At 46.8% G+C, this 15,640-nt stretch overlaps 1 protein-coding gene across 4 annotated transcripts in view; it reads left to right on the forward strand.

Moving 5' to 3' along the window:
- Nucleotides 1-15,640, forward strand: part of CEP85 (centrosomal protein 85) — a 162,880-nt gene that overhangs the window by 101,619 nt on the left and 45,621 nt on the right. The gene's annotated exons all lie outside the window — the stretch shown is intronic.

Consider the following 15,640-nt stretch of genomic DNA (forward strand, 5'->3'; position numbering starts at 1 on the left):
TACTGTACATTTGACCATAGAACAAACATTTATTATTAGCTTTAGTAATTCAAGTCACATGCTCTGGTACGTGCAAAGAACACCATTCCAAAACAGCAAGCAGTTTTACTACACTCCAAAGCTCAGATTACATTTCTAATAACTCTAAAGAAGATGTATGTATATTCATAAAAGAAACGTTAAAGTAATAGTTCTCTGGCAATTGGTACCTGAGAAAATAATAATATTAATCGTGCTTTCGCGATTAACCTTACCCAATAAAATATATGTTACCTGATTGAGGACAAGAACAAATGCATAGATAAAATTAATACTTCATCAATCTGCTTTACTGATAAATTCTGAGGGAAATAAAAGAATAAAATTATTATCATATTTATGATAAAAATGAAAACACTTAAAATCTGTTACTTTCTCTTATTATTTTATTTTAAATATTATTATTCATAAACCGAGATCAAATTATTAATTTATAACATAAAACTATCATTTTACTAAATGAAAATATGACCTTGATTTACTATCACTACCTTTAATATATATATATATATATATATATATATATATACATATATATGCATAGATTCACTGTATATGAATAAACATATTTATCAAACAATAAAATTAATTTACCCAGAAATCCACTTTATTTAGCTGAAGACCAAACCTAAATTTTTCTTCAAAGATTCGGTTTAGTTTGTCCCTTAAATGAGAAAGAATTTCTCTCTCTGAAAGACCCCCCAGCTGTCGCTGACTATCAAATTCTAGCCCAGGGAGAGGATCTCCACAAGACACCTGTTTCTGTCTTTCAAAGCTTTTACTCATCATTTGTCTGGGATCCTCAATCCCAGTGACCGATCCCTTCACTGGTGACAAGGGTTTTTCCTGTGGAAAAAGACTTTTAGATGATAAAAATCGGGGTGGATTGTATGATTTGTAACACGTATGCATCTTCCTCCGAATTTCATACACCCTGTCACAGAAATATCTGGATCTGGGAGACACTGTTGGTTTTTCACGGAAACTCTCCCTTTTTCGTGTTGGTTTTTCAGAATTAATTAATTTCTGTTTTGATTGACTTTGGCGACTTCTAACAAAATCGATAAATGTCGTACATTCGAATAGGGACTTTTTATTTAATGCCACCGCACAGGCTGCATTGTCAAGGAAATGAAATTTCTTGATGAATAAACGTATCATTCCATCCAATCTGACATTTGGAATGACCGCCCTATACAAACGTTCAAAAACGGACATAAATGAGAACGTACTCTCATTCTGTTCAATTTGTAATTCCTTCAACATCTCATAATTTGGATCAGATTAATTCCTTGCACAGAAGATGAGATTTTTCAGCCTTATGATATCGTTATCATTTGAACAATCAAATGTCTCATTGTCAGAAGACTTTTTTAATGCCAATTGTCTAAAGAAATGCTGAGGTATCCACATACGGAATAACTGATTCGTCTCACTATTGGTTAAATTTAACTTCTCAACGGAACTTTCAAATATCTCTGAATTTCTGCAAACATGTATTTTAGGATTATATGCGGGAATTAATTTGCATATGTCCAATAGACTCTTTCTAAGTTTAATTCCTAAATTTGTCTGTTCTATTTTTAGAAACTGATCGTCGCCATTTTCTCTCTCCACGTGTCCTTTCTGCACGTGTCCCACTCTGGCTCCTCCCCCTTCTGGCTTCTCTACGTCATTTCCTGCTTCTTTCCCAGTGTCCTGAAAGTCACCTTGATTAGGTAGCACATCTGCCGCCATTATCAAAATTCTGATTTGCAAAATTACAGTCTAAATCTGATTTATCATTTCCAACATTACAGTCAGAATTCACAATATCACTGACTGACATTCCAGGTTCTAAGCAGTCTTTGGATTTCTCTGTCACTGACTTTCCTGACAATTCAGGTTGTCTATTTCCACCATTTTTACATTTTTCTACGATTTAACTTGTGAAAATCATAGACTAAATGACAGACATTTCTGATTTTCTGTTTCTCTCTATTAAAAGACCTTACACATTCTACACGTGAATTCTCAAGTTCACACTCCTCATAAAAGCGTAACCAAATCTCTTCCACATTAGAAATATCTGATTAAGTGAACTGAAGTTTACTTTGCTTAACATATGAAGAGATAAAATCCATTCTTACCTGAAATGATCAGATGATCTGATGGATGATCCTGTAAGACTTGATTCACCTTGCTCAGCACGTCCAATACTTCTTATGGACTGACTTTATCTTTCTTGCTCAAAAATACGTCAAAAGTTAACTTCTGTGGCTTTGTAAAGACTTTAAAGTTCATTAAAAAAAAACATTCATGCAACTTGACTTACACGTATTTCCTAGGTTCTGCGTGATTTTTTATAAATTGTCGATTCCTGATCCTTTGCAGGAGATACTTGAGACTTTGACTTCGACCCCCCTTATGCAAAGTGAAGGAACAACAAAAATGTATAAAAAAAAAAAAAAATCACGAATGGGTGGCTCACCAAATGTTAAAAAATATACTCTTAAATATATTTTTCTTCAAATACGTAAAAGCGCATGAAAGAAAGGACTTCAAAAATGTAAAAAATAAATGTATTTTATCTATTTAAAAATGTTTGCCAGGGTTCAGTTACAGAAAGGAAAAACAATATACTTTGTCGGCTTACGGAAAAAAGAGTTCATTTAGTCCATACTGATCAATGGGAAATCTTTACCCATCTCTCTCTGGGTCCTGAATGGCAAGGCAGGGGGTGTCATCTCTTAGGCCGGACAGCGTATGTTCATCTTGCAGCACTGGAGTCTTCTGACAGCAGGCAATGTGGAGGAGCGAGCAATAGCCCCCTCCATCGTGTGTTATATACCAACTGCTCAGTCCATATAGGGTGTTTTAGTTGAACATAGTTCCATATGACATAAGCTTCTAGAAGCTTCGAGAAGATTTAAATATATCCTTCCATGTCAGTACTCAAGTATATTCAATATGGGCATCTTAATATTTATTCCTTATAAACTTTATTAACCTATGCCCTCCAACATAAACAGAACTATGAACTTATATGTCCTACTATAAAATATTTGATAACTAGATGTATTAATTTTAGTGCTTTTAACAGAGTGCGCAGCATGGGGGATGGAGCACAATGGGGAGTGCGCAGCATGGAGCACGATGGGGAGTGCGCAGCATGGGGGATGGAGCACGATGGGGAGTGCGCAGCATGGGGGATGGAGCACAATGGGGAGTGTGCAGCATAGGGGATGGAGCACGATGGGGGGTGCACACCTCCCCCCAAAACACACACACACACCGCCACACACGCACTGCACAACACTCCACACACACACACTGGGAACCACAAACACTGCCCTACACAGACATCCACACACACAGACAACGCCGCACACACACAACACCCAACACACAAACACCGCGGCGCACACAAATATACGCACATACCGCACAACACACGCATTGCACGAAACATACCTCCCCCCAAAACACACAGACACACCCACACAAACCGCGCAACACACACAACGCTACAGACACACAGCGCACTACAAACAACGCAACACACAAACACCGCTCTCACCCCCCGCCACACCCAGACAACACCCAGAACATGTACAGCGCCCTACACAAACACTTGGTAACTACACACAACAACATATATATATATATATATATATATAATATATATATATATATATATATATATATATATATATATATATATATATATATATATATATATATATATATATATATATATATAAACAAAAATCATACATTAACTACACAATACGTAAATTCTAGAATACCCGATGCGTAGAATCGGGCCACCTTCTAGTTTATAAGCAGCCCTGGAGGTAGAATTTCAGGGAGACTTGTCTGTCCATTTAGCCTGGAACAGCTTATTTACATGTATGAAAAATGGGGAGTTTTCTAGAATAAGACCTCGTATCCCAGATATCAAGGAATCCTTTTATTCAGCTTCTTATGACATACATGCCCATGGCTTAAGGCCTCTGTCACACGCACGTGAAAAAAACAAACCGTTTTTTCACGTACGTGTTAAAGGAATGGTTTGCTCCCCGTGTGCCGTGTTTTTTGTAAAATCCATGTTCTCCGTGCGTTGTACGTAATAGCACACTGAGAACGGAAAGCCCCGCCTTACCTGCTTCTTCCGGAGCTGTCTGTGGTGCTGAATCAGTGTCTGGCACAGGCCACGCCCTGCTGATGCTGCTTCCGGCCCCCAGTGAAGAAGATGCGTTGTTCAGATTCACTGCTGGACGGATGCAGGTGGCATCTGCGGAAGAGACTGCAGGGCTGGTGGGGGTGAGTGTGTTTTTTTTATTTTTTATTTTTACAATGACACGTGTGTTTCTCCGGCGCGTGTCACACGGGACCGCATCCATACTACATCCGTGCGGGCCGTGTGACACCCGTGCTGTCGGAGAAAAACTGACATGTCGGCGTGAGGAACACACGGACACACGTAAGTACGGAACGGACACACGTTCCGTTCCTAAATACTTATGTGTGTCCAAACCATTAGGAATACCTAGGTCCACGTGTGTACGTGTCTCCGGCACAGTGAGAAAACTGCCAAACACGTACTGGAGGCACGAACGTGTGACAGAGGCCTAAGAGCGTTGATTCTACTGACCAATTCCCTTATAAGGGGTTTGTCCAGTCTAAGTCAACAAATCTGAAAGTCACTCAAAGTGACTGCAGACTTGTTACTCCCCACATCGTGTGCGCTGTGATGATTATGCTGTGTCAGCGCAGGGTACGGTGGTCACTTGACCTCTAGAATGCGATATGCATACTTCCAGCCAGAATCAGATAACTAAACAACAACCACCTACACATGTTTATGATTATCAAAATACATTTAATGAGTGTTGGTAATTTCAAATAGATTATAAACTACGTGTAGGGTAAGGGGTACTTTACACGCTGCGACATCGCTAGCGATATCGAGCGCGATAGCACTCGCCCCCATCGTACATGCGATATCTGGTGCTTGCTGCCGTAGCGAACATTATCGCTACGGCAGCTTCACACGCACATACCTGGTCGGCGACGTCGCTGTGACCGCCGAACAATCCCTCCTTCAACGGGGAGGGGCGTTCGGCGTCACAACGACGTCACTAAGCGGTCGGCCAATAGAAGCGGAGGGGCGGAGATGAGCGGAACGTAACATTCCGCCCACCTCCTTCCTTCCGCATTGCCGCTGGACGCAGGTAAGGAGATGTTTGTCGCTCTGCGGCTTCACACACAGCGATGTGTGGTGCTGCAGAAACGACAAACAACATCATACCAGCAGCAGGAGCGACATTATGGAAATGAACCACAAGACACAAATCAGCGATTTTTTTTTTTTTTGTCACTTTTGCGCTCATTCATCGTCGCAGGTAGGATTTACATGTTCCGATTTCTCTACCGGCGCCAGATGTGCGTCACTAACGACGTGACCCCGACAATATATCGGCCGCGATGTCGCAACGTGTAGAGCCCGCCTAAGACTATAAGGGCAAATCGCTATGTATTGCAGAACAAAGAGGAAGAAAAAAACGATCAAATGCCCAATAATTATAATGCAAACATTTTTTATTATATAATAACAGACAACGTGAAGGTGGAGCAATTTAGTGCAGGACATTATTAACCCCAAGAGGTCACGGATCCCTCCATACACAATATACAATATCTATGACCTGCCAAGCAGGTGTTCAACTGGTATATACATCCGAGATCCACTATGTCACTGTATATCAGTCTATATTAACCCATAGGTATGTAACCATAAGTTATTCTCAATCACAGTAATACACTATTCTTTAAATAAATCCAATTGCACTACTTACATGGGTACAGATAAAATTAATAAGTGGTTGTCAAGAAGGAGAGTGGATTCCGTGGACCGCCCGACGGCCGTGAACCCATTTGGTCTGTACAAGACACCTAGTGTCCGTGCACGGACACCGAACACAGACGTCTCTGGGAAATCCATGTTACTGTTTTGGTTCGGCCGCCTAGATAACAAGCTAGAGGCTGCAAAAGGAGTAAAAATGGGGATTAAGGCAGGACAATTGTACTTATAGTGTGACAGCTGTGCGGAAACTCGGTATCTGGGTTCGCTCACTAAACCTTATGAATATTACCTGCTTTCACCACCCATCCTCTGTGACAGCATCTGTGATTGGTTGCCTTCACACTAGCTGTCCAGGTCCCCGTAGTGGAGTGTAAAAATAATTAATTGTAAAAACTGACGTGCGATCTACCATATTTTCATACCCAGCGCAGATAAATCAGACAGCTGGAGGCTGCAGCCCCTCAGTTTTGTGCTTTATCTTGGCTGTGTATCAAAATATAAAGGACCCCATGCAAGGTTTTTATTTTATTTAAAAAAAATAAAACAACCCAAACCTGTGCAGGGCAAACCCCCCCTCCACCAATGTTGATGCCTAGTCAACAGAAAGCAGACAGCTGGAGAATGGTTATTGGGCCCTCCCCAGCCTAAAAATAGCTGCACACAGCCGTTCGAGAATTGAAAAAATTCACAGCTGACACAAAGCCCTGGATTAATAACGGGTAGAGATCAAGAAGACCCCCCCCCCCCCACCCGCATTACTAATCATGTAAGTAAAAATAAATAAAGGATTTTTCTCTGTTTTGTCTTTATTTTAAAACAAAAAAAACACCCTCCCTCTTATATTTATTAACTTCCAAAATACCCCTGCAAGTACGACGTAGTTGACACCATGATGTCCCACAATGATCCCGGCTCTGCTGCATCATTAGGTTGCATTGCATGGTTACGTGCGGTCTGTGGAACACACTGATGGAGGCACAGTTGTGAGAGCGGTAACGTCAATGAACTTACCTGAGGTCACAGCTGTCTATTGCCACGGTACGTCAGCTGTGACCTCAGGATAACTCATTGAACTCAATTTCTGTTATCCAGCATTGCTTTCAATGGTCCTGGATTACAGGATTTTTTACTTCACTGGTGCCTGATTAATCAACATCATTGAGGTCAATAATTGGGTAATTCGGCACCATTGAACTCAGTGCCCAATTACCAGAATGTGCATGCATTCCGGTAATCCGAGATTGAGTTGAAGTGAGGGGAGTTCAAGGAGTTCACCTCAGGTGAGTTCACCTGAAGTCACAGCTGGCAGTTCCCAAGGTACTTCATTTGTGACCTCAATTGAACTTGCCTCAGGTAAACTCATTGAACTCCATACCGGATTAGGTGATGTATGAACGTTGAATGTTTTTTGTGCTTTATCTTGGCTGTGTATCAAAATACGAGGGACCCCATGCGGGTTTTGTTTTTGTTTTAAATTATTTAAATATTTAAAAAAAAAAAAACAACAATAATTTTGATACCCAGCCAAGATGAAGCAGACAGCTGGTGGCTAGTATTCTTCAGTTGGGGAGGCCCATGATTATTGGGCCCTCCCCAGCCTAAAAATAGCAGCCTGCAGGTGACCAAGAATTGGTGCATCCATTACATGCACCAATCCTGGCATTTTACCCAGCTCATCCTAGTTGCCCTAGAGTAGTGGCAATTGGGGTAATATATATAAGGATTTAATGACAGCTGTGATATCTGAAAAAATCACAACTGCCACATAGCCCTGGATTAGTGATGGGTAGAAGTCTGAAACCCAACCCCACCCCAATACTAATCATGTAAGTATTATTATTATTATTCATTTCTAGAGCACCATTAATTCCATGGTGTTGTACTTGAGAAGGGGGTTACATACAGAATACATATACAAGTTACAGTAGACAGACTAGTACAGAGGGAAGAGGGCCCTGCACTTGCGGGCTTACATTCTATAGGATTTTGGGGAGGAGACAGTAGGTGGGGTGTAGATTGGGCGGCAGCTCCGCACGGTGGTCGGGCGGCAGCTCCGCACGGTGGTCGGGCGGCAGCTCCGCACGGTGGTCGGGCGGCAGCTCCGCACGGTGGTCGGGCGGCAGCTCCGCACGGTGGTCGGGCGGCAGCTCCGCACGGTGGTCGGGCGGCAGCTCCGCACAGTGGAGTAAAGTAAAAAGAAGAAAAATTTGTAAGTAAAAAGATGTAAACATTAAAACACAGAAAAATCCTTTTTATTAATAATAAAAAAACAACCTACAATTTATTAACCCTCAAAACCCAATTATTGTTTGTCTGACAATAATGATTAATAGGCTTTAAATAAAATCCTTCATTTTATTAGCTCTCTACATAACAGGTAATAGTGTATGGAGCAGACTCAGGAACTGAGTCCACATTATACCTATGATTTTAGCTATACACTACAAAACATTTTATACAACTGACACTGCTTCATGCTGGATGTGTTATATAGCCAGCATCTGCCTTAAAGAGGTTGTCTGGTCTAAGATAAGTCTGCAGTCACTGTGACTGTGGACTCATGAATCCTCCCAGCGCACTCATTGTGTGCTGCCAGAATTCGCTGTTTTTTTTGAGCCGAGAATGGCGGTTATGTGACTGAAATTGTGTTATGCATGTTCCTTGCCAGAACCTGACTAGCGGACGTTGCCTCGCTCAATAGAAATGTGATGAACTAGGCCGCGCGCACTCCATACACTTGTAATGAGCGACGCAGTCTCCACTAGTCGGGTTCTGGCCAGACACATGCATATTGCACAATTGCAGTCATAGTGTGCACATAGGGAGGATTCACAAGTCTGCAGTCACATAGTGAGTGCAGACTTATCTTTTTAGACCGGACAGCCACTTTGACTACAGCTGCAGAATTACAATTAGTGCTGGTGTTCAATCATTAGCTTCCATTGGTTGTAATCGCAACCGGTGGACATCTTGGTCCTCTATTGAAATTTCGCTACAGACTGCGTTTCATAGGAGAACTAAGAGTTCCTTATATACTGCAGTACCATGGTACTGTAGCATACAGTATATGCAATCTTTGTCCTATCAAAGGAAACCTGTCACCAGGATTTTCATATAAAGTGCAGCCACCACCAGTAAGCCTTTATATATAGCATTCTAGAATACTGTATATAAGTCCTCAAGCCGATCTGTATTATGTAAAACGGGTCCTAGAATTAAATGGTTAGAAGGTCCTTCAGCTGCTCCTGCAGATTCTGTTCGGATCCTAGTAAGTGTCCTCCTTTGCGCCGATCACATAGATCAATTCAGAGCACAAGAAAGGACAGTTCTATTTAGGATTTGGGGAGGATGCAGTGTCTGCGTTCTCCTCCATAACAGGAAGCTGCCTTCAGTCTATAAGACAAACACTTTTTTTAACAAGAGAAAGTCCTGCTACAACGTGTAAGTCTAATGCCGGCGTCACACGGTACGATATATCGTGCGATATGTCGGGGGTCACGTCGTTAGTGACGCACATCCGGCATCGTTGACATATCGTACCGTGTGACACATCCGAACGACTGTGAACAAGCAAAAATACTCACCGTATCGTTGCTTGTTGACGTCATTCATTTTCAAAACGTCGGTTCACCTTCTGCACTCCTGTAGTTGGTCGTTCCCATGGCAGCACACATCGCTCCGTGTGACACCCCGGGAACGACGAACACAGCCTACCTGCGTCCCGCCGCCAATGAGGAAGGAAGGAGGTGGGCGGGATGTTTACGTCCTGCTCATCTCCGCCCCTCCGCTTCTATTGGCCGGCCGCTGTGTGACGTCGCTGTGACGCCGAACGTCCCTCCCCCTTCAGGAAGAGGATGTTCGCCGCCCACAGCGACGTCGTCCGGGAGGTAAGTACGTGTGACGGGGGGTTAACGACTTTGTGCGACACGGGCAACTAATTGTCCGTGACGCACAATCGACGGGGGCGGGTATGATCGCTCGTGCGATCGCACGATAGATCGTCCCGTGTGACGCCGGCATTAGAATCTGAAAAATAAGGTAAATGGATAAAAATCAAAGCAAGTTTGGTTTTGCTGTAATTGGACTTGCATGAACGATCATGGTTTTAGGTTATTTCTTTGTCGCTCCTTATTGGGAGACCCAGACAATCGGGTGTATAGCTATGCCTCCGGAGGCCACACAAAGCATTACACTAAAAGTGTAAAGCCCCTCCCCTTCAGGCTATACACCCCCCGTGCTGCTACGGGCTCATCAGTTTTTATGCTTTGTGCGAAGGAGGTCAGACATCCACGCATAGCTCCACAGCTTAGTCAGCAGCAGCTGCTGACTATGTCGGATGGAAGAAAAGAGGGCCCATGACAGGGCCCCCAGCATGCTCCCTTCTCACCCCACTCTTGTCGGCGGTGTTTGTTAAGGTTGAGGTATCCATTGCGGGTACGGAGGCTGGAGCCCACATGCTGTTTTCCTTCCCCATCCCCCTTAGGGCTCTGGGCGAAGTGGGATCCCATCGGTCTCCAGGCACAGGAGACCGTGCTCCATCCACAGCTCCTGAGGACCCTGCTGGATAGGAGCCGAGTATCGTTCAGGGACATGGCCCTGCTACTTGGAGGTACTCTGTGTCCCCGTGGGGACCGCGCACAGCAACACTCCAGCATTGCTGGGTGTGCTAGTGCACCGGGGACAGCAGCGCTGACTGCGTTTGTGCCACTATACACTCAGCGTCGCTGAGTGTGTTTGTGTAGGGGGACTGCCGCGCTGACCGCCGCTGCCATGGGTATCACTGCGGCGCGGCTGGGACTGTTAGTGCGCCGGGGACTTCCGCGCCGACCGCGCTTATACGGCGGCCGCGCTTATAACTCGAGTCCCCGGCTTCTGCGGCCTAGTCTCTTTTTCTTCCCGCCCTCAGCCCTGCCAGTCAGGGGAAGGGCGGGACGCTGTACAGGGCATGGCTACAGTACGGCAGCACTGAGGGCTGGAGCATGCTTTGCATACTCCACCCCCCTCACTCTGCACAGTGGGGCACCAGTTCCCGCACTTTTCTGGGTCACGCCCACGGCTCCCTCCTCTCCTCAGGACGCCGGCAGCCATTCCTCTCAGCTCTGCTAACGCTGGAGAGGACAGACAAGCTCAAAGAGACCCAGGCAGGAATTCTGGTGCCCACACAAACGCTTTGCGCGGGCGGTAAGCAGCACCTGTGGTGCTGGCCCCACTAGTGCAGAAGTGTATTTATAGTTTATTGATTATAGTCTATACTTTACACTGTATGGTGCACTGTTGATTTTTGGCTATATCCCCTCTTGTATTGCTCAGAGGAGACAACAGCATGTCGTCCACAAATAGCAAGGGACAGACTTACTATGCTGCCTGTGCAGCATGTACGGCTATACTGCCGGCAGGTTCCACTGACCCTCATTGTGTGCAATGCTCGGCCCCTGTGGCACTTTCTCAGCCGGAGTCTCTGCTAAGGGTGACCCAGGGAGATCCACCTGTTAACACTGTCCAGGTGACAGGGACGGAGTTTGCAGTTTTTACTGAAAGACTTTCTGAGACTATGGCTAAGATATTAGAAGCCTTGCAGTCCAGGCCGGCATCTCAAGCCAGGGGCACTGTGGAATCATTGTCCCCTGGTCCCCCTCAGTTGGAACAGCAATGTCTTCCCGGGGTGTCTCATGGATCCCAGGGTGAGGTCTCTGACACGGACCGCAGCCCCAGACCGACTAAGCGAGCTCGCTATGAAATCCCCTCGACATCATCACAATGTTCAGGGTCTCAGCGAGAGGACTCTCTGTATGATGAAGCGGAGGTAGCTGATCAGGATTCTGATCCTGAAGCCGCTCTCAACCTTGATACTCCTGATGGGGACGCCATAGTGAATGATCTTATTGCGTCCATCAATGAAATGTTGGATATTTCTCCCTCAGCTCTTCCAGTGGAGGAGTCAGCTTCTCAGCAGGAGAAATTCCGTTTCAGGTTTCCCAAGCGTACAAAGAGTATGTTTCTAGACCACTCTGACTTCAGAGAGGCAGTCCAGAAACACCGAGCTTGTCCAGATAAGCGTTTTTCCAAGCGCCTTAAGGATACACGTTACCCTTTCCCCCCTGACGTGGTCAAGGGCTGGACTCAGTGTCCCAAGGTGGATCCTCCAATCTCCAGACTGGCGGCTAGATCCATAGTTGCAGTGGAAGATGGAGCTTCACTCAAGGATGCCACTGACAGACAGATGGAGCTCTGGTTGAAATCCATCTATGAAGCTATCGGCGCGTCTTTTGCTCCAGCATTCGCAGCCGTATGGGCACTCCAAGCTATCTCAGCTGGTCAGGCGCAAATTGACGCACTCACACGTACGTCTGCGCCGCAGGTGGCGTCCATAACCTCTCAAACGTCGGCATTTGCGTCCTACGCTATTAATGCTGTCCTGGACTCTGCGAGCCGTACGGCGGTAGCATCCGCCAATTCGGTGGCAGTCCGCAGGGCCTTGTGGCTGCGGGAATGGAAGGCAGATTCGGCTTCCAAAAAGTGCTTAACTGGTTTGCCATTTTCTGGCGACCGTTTATTTGGTGAGAGATTGGATGAAATCATCAAACAATCCAAGGGAAAGGAAACATCCTTACCCCAGGCCAAACCAAAAACACCCCAACAGAGGAGGGGACAGTCGAGGTTTCGGTCCTTTCGGGGTGCGGGCAGGTCCCAATTCTCCTCGTCCAAAAGGCCTCAGAAGGATCAGAGGAACTCCGACGCGTGGCGGTCTCAATCACGCCCTAAAAAGACCGCCGGAGGTGCCGCTACCAAGGCGGCTTCCTCATGACTTACGGCCTCGTCACACCGCATCCTCGGTCGGTGGCAGGCTCTCCCCCTTTTGCGACACCTGGCTGCCACAAGTAAAAGACCGTTGGGTGAGAGACATTTTGTCTCACGGTTACAGGATAGAGTTCAGCTCTCGTCCTCCGACTCGATTCTTCAGAACATCTCCGCCTCCCGAGCGAGCCAAGGCTCTGCTGCAGGCGGTGAGCTTTCTGAAGGCAGAAGGAGTGGTGGTCCCGGTTCCTCTTCAGCAACAGGGTCACGGTTTCTACTCCAACCTGTTTGTGGTTCCAAAGAAGGACGGGTCCTTCCGTCCTGTTTTGGACCTAAAACTGCTCAACAAACACGTAAGGACCAGGCGGTTCCGGATGGAATCCCTCCGCTCCGTCATCGCCTCAATGTCCCAAGGAGATTTCCTAGCATCGATCGATATCAAGGATGCTTATCTCCACGTACCAATTGCTCCAGAGCATCAGCACTTCCTGCGCTTCGCCATAGGAGACGAACACCTTCAGTTCGCGGCACTGCCGTTCGGCCTGGCGACAGCCCCAAGGGTTTTCACCAAGGTCATGGCTACAGTAGTTGCGGTCCTCCAACAGGATGCCGACGTCCCTAGACAGGAACGTCTCCCTCTCTCAAGCAACCAAAGCTTCCCTTCGGTGGTGGCTTCTTCCCACCTCATTATCGAAGGGGAAATCCTTCCTACCCCCATCCTGGGCGGTGGTCACGACGGACGCGAGCCTGTCAGGGTGGGGAGCAGTTTTTCTCCACCACAGGGCTCAGGGTACGTGGACTCAGCAAGAGTCCTCACTTCAGATCAATGTTCTGGAGATCAGGGCAGTGTATCTTGCCCTAAAAGCGTTCCAGCAGTGGCTGGAAGGCAAGCAGATCCGAATTCAGTCGGACAACTCCACAGCGGTGGCTTACATCAACCACCAAGGTGGGACACGCAGTCGGCAAGCCTTCCAGGAAGTCCGGCGGATTCTGCTGTGGGTGGAAGCCACAGCATCCACCATCTCCGCAGTTCACATCCCGGGCGTAGAAAACTGGGAAGCAGACTTTCTCAGTCGCCAGGGCATGGACGCAGGGGAATGGTCCCTTCACCCGGACGTGTTTCAGGAGATCTGTTGCCGCTGGGGGATGCCGGACGTCGACCTAATGGCGTCACGGCACAACAACAAGGTCCCAACATTCATGGCTCGATCTCAAGATCACAGAGCCCTGGCGGCAGACGCCTTAGTTCAGGATTGGTCGCAGTTTCAGCTTCCTTATGTGTTTCCTCCTCTGGCACTGTTGCCCAGAGTGTTACGCAAGATCAGGGCCGACTGCCGCCGCGCCATCCTCGTCGCTCCAGACTGGCCGAGGAGGTCGTGGTACCCGGATCTGTGGCATCTCACGGTCGGCCAACCGTGGGCACTGCCAGATCGACCAGATTTGCTGTCTCAAGGGCTGTTTTTCCATCTGAATTCTGCGGCCCTCAACCTGACTGTGTGGCCATTGAGTCCTGGATCCTAGCGTCTTCAGGATTATCTCAAGAGGTCATTGCCACTATGAGACAGGCTAGGAAACCAACGTCCGCCAAGATCTACCACAGGACGTGGAAAATATTCCTGTCGTGGTGCTCTGCTCAGGCGTTTTCTCCCTGGCCTTTTGCCTTGCCCACTTTTCTGTCCTTTCTTCAATCCGGATTGGAAAAGGGTTTGTCGCTAGGCTCCCTTAAGGGACAAGTCTCTGCGCTCTCTGTGTTTTTTCAGAAGCGCCTGGCCAGACTCCCACAGGTACGCACGTTCCTGCAGGGGGTTTGTCACATCGTCCCTCCTTACAAGCGTCCGTTAGAACCCTGGGATCTGAACAGGGTGCTGATGGTTCTTCAGAAACCACCGTTCGAGCCAATGAGGGATATTTCGCTCGCACGCCTTTCGCAGAAAGTGGTTTTTCTAGTAGCAGTCACCTCACTTCGGAGAGTGTCGGAGTTGGCAGCGTTATCATGCAAAGCTCCTTTCCTGGTGTTTCACCAGGACAAGGTGGTTCTGCGTCCGGTTCCGGAATTTCTCCCTAAGGTGGTATCCACTTTTCATCTCAATCAGGACATCTCCTTACCCTCGTTTTGTCCTCATCCAGTTCACCAATGTGAAAAGGATTTGCACTTGTTAGATCTGGTGAGAGCACTCAGACTCTACATTTCTCGTACGGCGCCCCTGCGCCGCTCGGATGCACTCTTTGTCCTTGTCGCTGGCCAGCGTAAAGGGACACAAGCTTCCAAATCAACCCTGGCTCGGTGGATCAAGGAACCAATTCTCGAAGCTTACCGTTCCTCGGGGCTTCCGGTTCCCTCAGGACTGAAGGCCCATTCTACCAGGGCCGTGGGAGCGTCCTGGGCCTTGCGACACCAGGCTACGGCTCAGCAGGTGTGTCAGGCAGCTACCTGGTCGAGCCTGCACACTTTCACGAAACACTATCAGGTGCATACCTATGCTTCGGCAGATGCCAGCCTAGGTAGGCGAGTTCTTCAGGCGGCAGTTGCCCACCTGTAGGACGGAGCCGTTACGGCTCTATTATGAGGTATTTTTACCCACCCAGGGACTGCTTTTGGACGTCCCAATTGTCTGGGTCTCCCAATAAGGAGCGACAAAGAAGAAGGGAATTTTGTTTACTTACCGTAAATTCCTTTTCTTCTAGCTCCAATTGGGAGACCCAGCACCCGCCCCTGTTTTTGTATACACATGTTGTTCATGTTAAATGGTTTCAGTTCTCCGATATTCCTTCGGATTGAATTTACTTTAAACCAGTTTATAATTTTTTCCTCCTTCTGGCTTTTGCACCAAAACTGATGAGCCCGTAGCAGCACGGGGGGTGTATAGCCTGAAGGGGAGGGGCTTTACACTTTTAGTGTAATGCTTTGTGTGGCCTCCGGAGGCATAGCTATACACCCGATTGTCTGGGTCTCCCAAT

This window comes from Anomaloglossus baeobatrachus, chromosome 5 (assembly GCF_048569485.1).
Source record: "Anomaloglossus baeobatrachus isolate aAnoBae1 chromosome 5, aAnoBae1.hap1, whole genome shotgun sequence".
NCBI lineage: Eukaryota > Metazoa > Chordata > Amphibia > Anura > Aromobatidae > Anomaloglossus > Anomaloglossus baeobatrachus.